We start from the raw sequence: 8629 nt of genomic DNA on the forward strand, positions 1-8629 counted from the left end.
AGCATGCTCCATCATTGACCTAACTATGTTAAATAAGATCCTATTCCTCTTTTCTACTACACCATTTTGTTGTGGAGCATAAAGAATAATTAGTTGTCTAGCTATACCCTTTTCATCATATAGTTTTTTAAAATGTTCAGATAGGTATTTACATAATCAGTTCTTCAGGCTTTAATCTTGATGCTTAGTTTTTTCTCCACCAAATTGGTGTATCGAATGAAGTAGTCCAATGCTTCAGACTTATGTGAGATCAAATAAACATGACCAAATCGTGTGAAATCATTTATAAATATGATGAAATAATTTCCTCTATGTCTTGCCCTCATATTTATTGGGCCATAAATATCTGAATGAATAAGTTGTAATGGACTACTGTCTATTTTAACTCAATAATCTAGTTGCTTTTTCAACAAGACAATACTTATAAACAAGTAATTCCTCTTTGGTAAGTGATCCTAAAAGATCAACTCTTGCCAATCTATTTAATCGATCTTACCTAATGTGTCCTAATCTAGCATGCCAATTTATGATATCACTATTATTAGTAGCATAGTTATCAGACCCGACCCGGTAAAATAACTGGGTCACGGGTCTTGTGCGTTGACCCGGGTCAACCCTGGTCAAGAACAAAAACACACATTAATATGGTTTTTTGACATAAAATATCACATTAATATATATGCTAGCATAATTAACAAGAAAATATCACATTAACATATGTACTAACATAATTAATTAGCATCAATAGATTAGAAAGTGCATTTATCTTCAAATAAACAAACATTTAACATACTTTAAAGATAAGGATAATAAAATAACAAGTTGTTCTAGAGATACATAATTCAACATAATATATATAAGGTGACAACATTCAACTCTAGTTTGCATTAGAATTCATAAATCGACATTTTAACTCCATTTTGCATTAGAATCCATAAATCAACATCTTCAGCTGCAGAAAGAAAACAAAAGATTTTAGAATATGTTGAACACTTAACACTAATATAATTAAAAAAGAAAAGAAAAGAAAGAATGGTAAAGTACAAGACGTCATTGGAATAACCACATTTTTTCTACACAACATCTTTACTTTGGTTGAATATAGGCATTGACTTCTTCAGTGTCCATAGGAGCAAAATTTGAATCAAATACCAATGGAATTGAGCCAACCTCATTAATGCCTATTGAAACATCATCATGCTATTGTGTATCTTCATCATCATAGTCATCTTCAATCTCATTTATATTTATCAAATCTACAATTGAAACATACTTAATTAATAAACATTATAATCATGACACAAAGTGAAAGATCAAATCTTCCATTACCTTCATTTAAAGTATCTTGAATAGTTATGGTTGATAAATCACAACGAAAGATCTCTACTTCTTCAGTTGTTAAAGATGATGGATCATCTTCCACTATCCAATTTTCAGTGTCAGAAAATGCCTCAAAATTAATTGGATCATAATTCCGTCCTTTCCAATAATTTCTACAAAATCAAAGTTAAGGTACATAATATAAGTATCAATGATGCTATGTAATAATATAAATAACTTTTGAAGAATTAGAGAAAATAAAACACTTTTGTTTTAATCTCAAATTATAGTGGACATAAACTAGGTCATTAAGTTTGTGATGCTCCAGTCGATTTCTCTTCTTAGAGTGGAAGTGCTAAAAAATACTCCAATTCCTCTCGCATCCTGAAGAACTACAAGTTTGACTTAAAACTCGTATAGCTAGCACAAGTTCCATATAACACCCACCATTCATCTATATACAAAATTAATAAGTTAGATTATATCAAGATAATATTTTTAAATTACTTTGAATATGAAAATAACAATATACCTGGAGGTAAAAGGGTGTGATCATTTTTCGCAGACACTCTACCAAAGTCATGTTCTGCATTCCTAAACAACTTCATTTCACTTATAAGCTTGCTTAGCAGAATTGCATTTCCATTTGCATACTTCTCAACAACAATTAGAAGTCTGGAAATGGTGTTTATATATCTATCCATTAGATTGACATCATACTAAAATCGAGGATTCAACCAAAATCCCGCTGCATAAAGCTTCATATACAATTGTCGATCCCATCTATTGTTAATGATGTCTATGAAAGGTTGCACCTTAATTCTTTTCTTTTGCAATCTCCTCACCATTTCTTCCTTTGCAGAATGGATAGCCTCATATAAATATCCCATAGCAAGTCTATCATCACTATCAACAATTCGTAGAACTCGAACTAATGGTTTGGTCATTAGTACAATTGATGCACATTCTTCCCAAAACATAGAGTTCAATACACTATTAACAAACCTTTTTCCTTTGCTATCTTTAGCATAAGTAGAGGAGACCCATTCTCTTAGATGTCACCATAGCTCTCAAATTATCTTTGTGTACTAAAATGCTTTGCAAAGTTATGAAATTAGTAGCAAAGCGAGTAGGAGCAGGTCGAAGTATTTCTTTCCCTCCAATGAACTTCCTCATCAAATATAGTGGATAACAATGATTATAAATATACTTTGTAATACTAGAAGCATGATCAACAACATAACAAACCGACTGTAGCTTACCAACATCTTGGAGTATGAGGTTGATGCAATGAGCAGCACATGAAGACCAAAATATTAAAGGAAATTCTTCCACCAACAACTTGCAAGCAGCAACATAATTATAAGCATTATCAGTCACCATATGCATAATATTTTCAGGCCCAACAAATAAAACAACCTCTCTAAACAATTTATGCAACAACACCGCAGTCTTTGAGGCCTCTGATGCATCTACTGTTTTTTTTTAAAAATAGTTCCTTTAGGGCAATATACTAAGAAATTAATTAAAGTTCTCCTCTTTTGATCTGTCCATCCATTAGCCATTAATGTGCAACCGGTCTTCTTCCAAGTTTCTTGATAACTTTCAACAAAAATCTTCACTTCATCAGCCGCTTTTGCTAGGTAATAACCACGAAGAGCATGGAAATTTGGTCCTTTATAACCAGGACCCGTGGCTGTTATACCATTTATATTACGCTGATAGTAAACAGAGTTTGCAGCATTGAATGGTACACATGCATCAATCATCCATTTTGCTATAGCAAGATCACATCGTTCGATAGCTTCTTTGTTTTTCCAACAAATTTGGAGAGACTTTTGAGCACCATGAGTTGTTCTTGGAATAAAATATGCCCCTAATGTTATATTTTCTTTCTATTTTCCACAACTTGCAAACGATTGTTTAACAGCACCGTGATTTTACTCTTTCCTTTATTGGTAACCTTCGGTGGTAACATTAGCTTCTTACCATCAGCTTCAGCATCATCATCGTCATTATCATCATCATCACCTTTACAATCATCCTCTAATTAGCTAATCATCCTCTCCTCATGCTCTCTTTGTTTAGTGCTATATGGATTGAAATTTGTTTCCATTTCTCTAGCTCTCCTTTTCTTTTCAACATTCCCCTGAAGATTCAGAAGCATTTGATGACGAACATCCGAAGGACATTTACGGCATTGTTCCACTTCTCCTTTAGTTCCAGCTAAATGTTGCTTGAATCGATTAATGCCTCTACCCGCAAAAACTTTGGCACAATATAAGCATACTAATTTGGTTTTCTTACATCCCACACTAAGTTCAGGAGCTTCTCTGCAATGACCCCATGCCAAATCTATTTTTCCTCTTATACCACTTAATGTTGATATGGAAATTGAAGGTTCAGATGATTGAGTAGTTGAAGGAATGCTATTTGAAGTGCTACCATGTTGAGAAGCCATTTTACAAACCTATAGTAAATCAAATCAAACTAACATGATGAATAAAAAGGTTGCATGTGTTGGAAGTGGTACTTGCAGTATGCAATGCATATGAAAAAACTTGAATTAGTAATGTGACAGCATATTTAAAAAGAAAGGTAGCGTGGAAGTTCCAGAACAATTAATCTATGGATATACATGTTTCTTCTACTCTGCTGCTAGAGTGCTTATTTACTCTGTAATGTGACAACTATAAAAGGTTAGCTATTAGTTACATTTACAAAATTATTAATACCCATCAAAGTTCAAACCTGATTGGTTTAGCTTGGTTAGCTGGTGGTTATATTCATTATGATGATATTCATGATTTGAATCTTAAGAAAAAAAAACATGAAAATACTTTTTTATAAATACAACATGCCAACCTAGCAATATAAGTATATTTTATTTAAATAAAGGATTGCGTTGAAACAACTATCTAAAAAGCTAGAATCCGAACAAGGGAATTAATAAAATTGCCTATACTCATTCCCATTTAACAGCATATAGCCAATCAATTCTCATATCTCTCTAGTACCAAACCTTCTCTACGGATGTACACATATATTTTCTTATTTCAAAGATTGAATCAAGTTTCACTAATAAAAGCTAGAATCTGCACATAATTGTACATCATTAATTTGATTAGGAGACCCTGAATGCTCTTTTTGGCTACCTAAAACTTTCAAGTATTACAACAACAAGAAAAATGACATTATTTAAGTATTTATTTCAATAAAAATCAACAAATGTAGCTAATTTTTTCATTGGATAATCGGCAAGACACTAACAAAAAAATAATTAAAAGAAAATTCTTAGGAACCAAACAACGAGTGGCAAGGAAAGGAAAAAAAAAAAAGACTTATGAGGAGAGGAAATCAGCATGAGAAACAAGGGAATTCCAACCAAGAGAGGAATACACAGGCATGGCTAATGTCTTGTTGTCAAGTGTAAGAAAAGACTGTGATTGCAAACTTAAACATTGTAAAGCAGAAAGAACCTGGTTTATAGTGAATCGAGCTTCTCTTTTCAGATCACGTATGACAAGATCTAGTAAAGGGCTAGAATATTCAAAGAAACAAACAAGAGAAATCCAGCAAAGTTACTTACCAATAGAAGATATCAGCAGAAGAATTAAATTTGATTATTCGAACTGCAAAGAAAGAAATTAGGGTAAAAATTTAGCTTTCCTTTTGCTTTCCCAAATTTCCTGACAGGTGAGTTAGTATATATATTTCGGGTCTCACCCGGGTCAGGTCGAGTCTGGCCGGTTTTTTCCTTGCATCAATCTTTTGTGTTGCTTGGACCGGTCCAGGCCCCGGGTCGACCGAGTCGACCGGGTCAACCTGCCGAGCCGGTCTGGGTTTAATAACACTGATTAGTAGTGCTGGAATTTTGAACAACATAAATAGAAGCATCATCATTAATAGATACATTAACAATGTCTAACACCACAAAACCATTTAATACAAAATCATAACCATAACAAATATTATCTTGATATATTTTTACACAACAACTAACAAACATAATATTAAAACCCATTTGTAGTAAAGCAAGAACAAACACAAGGTTCCGTCGAAGTTCTGAAGCATAGAGTACATCATGAAGATAAAATGTGCGACCGCCCAACAAATCCAGTTTGCAGGTACCAATCCTAAGCACAATAGTGGAAGCATTATTCCCCGTGTATATGTATCTATTTCCTTTTGGAATTCGATGAAATTCCACAAAAGCTGTTCGATCCCTTGTTTTGTGGTCGACTGCTCTTGAGTCTATAGTCCAAAAAGGAACAGATTCAGCAAGCATTAAACAAGTGTTAATGTATAAGTTAAAGGGATGATTGTAGTTAAACATTACCTTTGGCTCAGTGCAATCACGAGCATAGTGACCATGTTTACCACAATTGAAACAATTCATATTCTTGCCTTTCTTACCGCCGCGTTTTCCACACTTGCCCTTATATTCATTACTACTTGCTTTTATTCCTCTCTTGCAATATTTGGGACCCTTACCCTCACACTTTCTACATTTAGAGTTATATGCTCCACACATCTTAGTCTTAGATATGAAATCCTTGTGTACAGGCTTTTGAGTGTGAAGTCAATCTTCTTAAAGCTCTTATATGACAAACAACAACATCAAATGTCATAATGTTGTCATTGTAGGTAAGGTTAACACGCATGTGTTCCTAATTGCTTGGCAAAGAGCATACAACAATTTGGACATGTTATTCATCAATCATCTCATGCCAAACACCTTTTAGTTCATCGATCATGTTAGACATAACTGCAAGATGTTTCTTGTAACCATCAAATTTAAGGGTTCACTAACAAAGTCTAGTAGTGGAGTTTCCCCCATACTGAATCTTTATTGCGTCCCAAACTGATTGGGCTGAACGATGCCTTTCAAAACCCAACATTATATCATTTCTCATGTTGCTCAACATCATAATGTGAGCTACATGATCTTTACGCTTATAGCTTTGACATGTTTCCATGTCAAGCCTATGTCGAGCAGTGTTTCCTTGCTTAGGTTTAACTATCATTATTTCATGCATTTCTTGCTCTTCCAAGATATACTCAATTTTACAATGCCAAACATTGTAATTCTTTTCACTTAGTTTGTCTTCAGAGTTCAAATCAGCAATAATACTCTTAGATGTATCCATATTAAGCGCTATTGATACCAGTTACAAATATTAGTACAATTTAAATGACATTTATTGCCACTCCATTCTATATTAAACAAATAATAATCTAACACATATAATAGAAATGAAAAAGAATGTTAAACATTTAATCAATTTTCCATTTGTATGTTCTAATTATTGTTGAAAATTTAAATGAGTTCAAAATTATAGTTATTAGTTTCAACTAAAAACTCCCATTGATCAAATTTCAAATATTTTCATATTCATGCATATAATATAATTAAAACTTAAATTACATAAAATATATAGTTCAAAATAAACAATCAATTATCTTAACAAAAAAAAATATTGAAATAAAAAATAAAAAATATTAAATTTCACAATTATTTTATATTCCAGGTACGTAATTAGGGTCTCCAATTACGTCATCTACTTCATCAAAGTTATGTCCTCTAAGTTCATTCTGTTCAAACTATGGAATGAATTGAGTTGCAACATCCAAACAACATGCGCTTCTTATAGTGTGTCGTATACCATTTTCCGTATATTGACGTTCCCTCTTAAGCAACATTTTATCAACGAGATTATTGAATTCTAGGGATTCTACTCTATATTTCAACAATAGTCGCATTGATATCCATTCCTCAGGCATAGAATTAAGAACGATTAACATTTGATGTTCCATGTAAAATTCGTAAACCACTCATAACCAGTCTACTCATCCAATGATATATATAATCAATATGCTCTTGAATTTTGCGAATATGATTAATGGTGTAACACAATAAATGATCAATTTATGGTTGCCTATCCACTACAACAAAATATCAAAAAGCACATAAATATAATAATCAATATTTAATTAATGCATGTATCATTTTTTTTCTTCTCAATTGCCAAATGGCAATTACACATATGGCAAATCCAAATATGTCATCATGTTTTTTTTCTTCAACTACCAAATTATTGTTACACATGTGCCAAATTCAAATGTGTTCTTGTGTTTTTTTTAATTAACTGCCAAATGGCAGTTACACATCTGCTAAATCCAGATGTGTTCTTGTGTTGTTGGGTTTTTTTTTTTATATATATTATGTTGGAAAATTTGCTTCATACAAATTTTAATTGTTAATGGAAAGGAGAGATTGTTGGCATCTCCCCTGACATGGATGGGAACAACCTTTTGGCTTTCTTGTTACCACACATTCGGTTAAGGCTCTTCACCATATAGGTGGATTTATAACCTAATTTTAACAATTCATGTTCCAATGCATCTTTTTTCAATATAGAATGTAAAACAAACGTTTATGCAATAACAAAAATATTGTTAAAAATATATATATTAAAACCATGACTCTATACTAATGTAGAATTGAAAGGAAACTTATGACGTGACAATTCTTGTCCCTAGATCAGTTACTTCAGTGCCACTTTAATTGGAAGAACCAAAGTGATATTTCACAATACAAACATCTTTGCAAATCTTGTCAAGTTAATGTAGAGAGTCCAAGATGGAAGAAGAGAAAGAAAGAACTATATATATATATATATATAGGTAGAGGAAGTAATTATTTTTTTTAGTAACTCCTTTAAATACTTGAACCAGGCCCATCTCTTATGAGCGGACCAGGCCTAACCCAATAACCAACAATAAATTTAATACAATGATATATGGCTAAGTGAGAACAACCAAGTTTCATCTTATGTTCATCTGTCCATGTTTTATAGTTCTTACATGGTATCAGCCTAAAAACCTAAAAGCTCATGCTTTCTTAACCGATCCCCTAGCTTTCACATACTTTTCAAAGGCCAACAACCCCAACACCATTTCTACTATTACAGCACTTGTCATCCCCCTTTCCACCACGATTTCCTCCAAACTTGATGGCTCCAATAATTATCTAGGGTGAAAGATGCAGTTTTTTTAATCTGCTCCACGATCATGATATGGTAGGCTTCATTGATTGTACTGAAGTTTGCCCTCCCAAGAATCTTTCTATTGGTTCATTAAACCCTACCTATGATGTTTAGAAGAAGAATATATGTCTTCTTGGATGGATACTTGCCTTTATTTGTGAAAGGCTGGTCTTTATAATTTATGGATTGACCACATCCAAGCAAGTCTGGACTACTCACTAGAATTGTTTTTCATCCCAGTCACGATCCTGCATTTTCCA

General features: G+C 32.8%; 1 non-coding gene across 1 annotated transcript; it reads left to right on the plus strand.

Annotated features, from left to right (window-relative positions):
• The first annotated feature begins 7577 nt into the window (after nucleotides 1-7577).
• Nucleotides 7578-7704, plus strand: LOC118037008 (U6atac minor spliceosomal RNA). Its single transcript, XR_004685489.1, has one exon. It is a non-coding gene; the product is annotated as a U6atac minor spliceosomal RNA (small nuclear RNA).
• Nucleotides 7705-8629: the final 925 nt, after the last annotated feature.

Source organism: Populus alba, chromosome 10, assembly GCF_005239225.2.
Source record: "Populus alba chromosome 10, ASM523922v2, whole genome shotgun sequence".
In the NCBI taxonomy this organism is placed as follows: domain Eukaryota; kingdom Viridiplantae; phylum Streptophyta; class Magnoliopsida; order Malpighiales; family Salicaceae; genus Populus; species Populus alba.